The sequence below is a fragment of the Myotis davidii genome, unplaced genomic scaffold, assembly GCF_000327345.1.
Source record: "Myotis davidii unplaced genomic scaffold, ASM32734v1 scaffold937, whole genome shotgun sequence".
Taxonomy (NCBI): Eukaryota; Metazoa; Chordata; class Mammalia; order Chiroptera; family Vespertilionidae; genus Myotis; species Myotis davidii.
Window position 1 is genome coordinate 1,685,482 of NW_006288252.1, and position 561 is coordinate 1,686,042.

The following is a 561-nucleotide window of genomic DNA, read 5'->3' on the forward strand; positions in this document are numbered from 1 at the left end:
TGTGGGCCTGGCTGACCTCCCGGTCCCAGGCACCCTCACACTGCCCCATTGTTCGCTGGCCCTGTGAGGAGAAGGGTTGGCCCTGGGCCCAGGTTGGTGGGAAGGGCCCCAGGCCCCAGCCTCCCCTGCCCCTCCCAGTGCATCTGTGCCCAGCACTTGACAGACTGGAGAGGGGGGGCCCATCTGCCCCGCACACTGTCCCCTTTCCAAGGCCAATGGTCCAGGGGCTCCTGCACCCCACAGCCCCACCCTCCCTCCTTGCTCGGAGATGCCGGCCCAGCCGCAGCACAAAGGCACCTGCTCAGCCTCAGCCCAGGCCCCTCCCGGCTGGTGCCCTTCCCTGACCTCACCCTGTCCCACCTGACAGACTCCTGCCTGCCTTGGGCCCAGCTCAGGTCACCCCTGAGACACCCGCTGATGCCCTAGTGAGGGCAGGCGGTGGCCCTCGGGGTCCCAGGCGGTTCGGGGGATCGCAGAGCCCAGTTTGGGCTGCAGAGGAGGGTCTCGGGCGGAGCGCAATCCCACTGCCCCCGGGACTCCAGCCGGGCCCTTCCTCAAAGG

General features: G+C 69.3%; 1 protein-coding gene across 1 annotated transcript in view; it reads right to left on the bottom strand.

Moving 5' to 3' along the window:
• Window positions 1-561, bottom strand: part of SH3BP2 (SH3-domain binding protein 2) — a 35,082-nt gene that overhangs the window by 26,162 nt on the left and 8,359 nt on the right. The window lies entirely within an intron of this gene.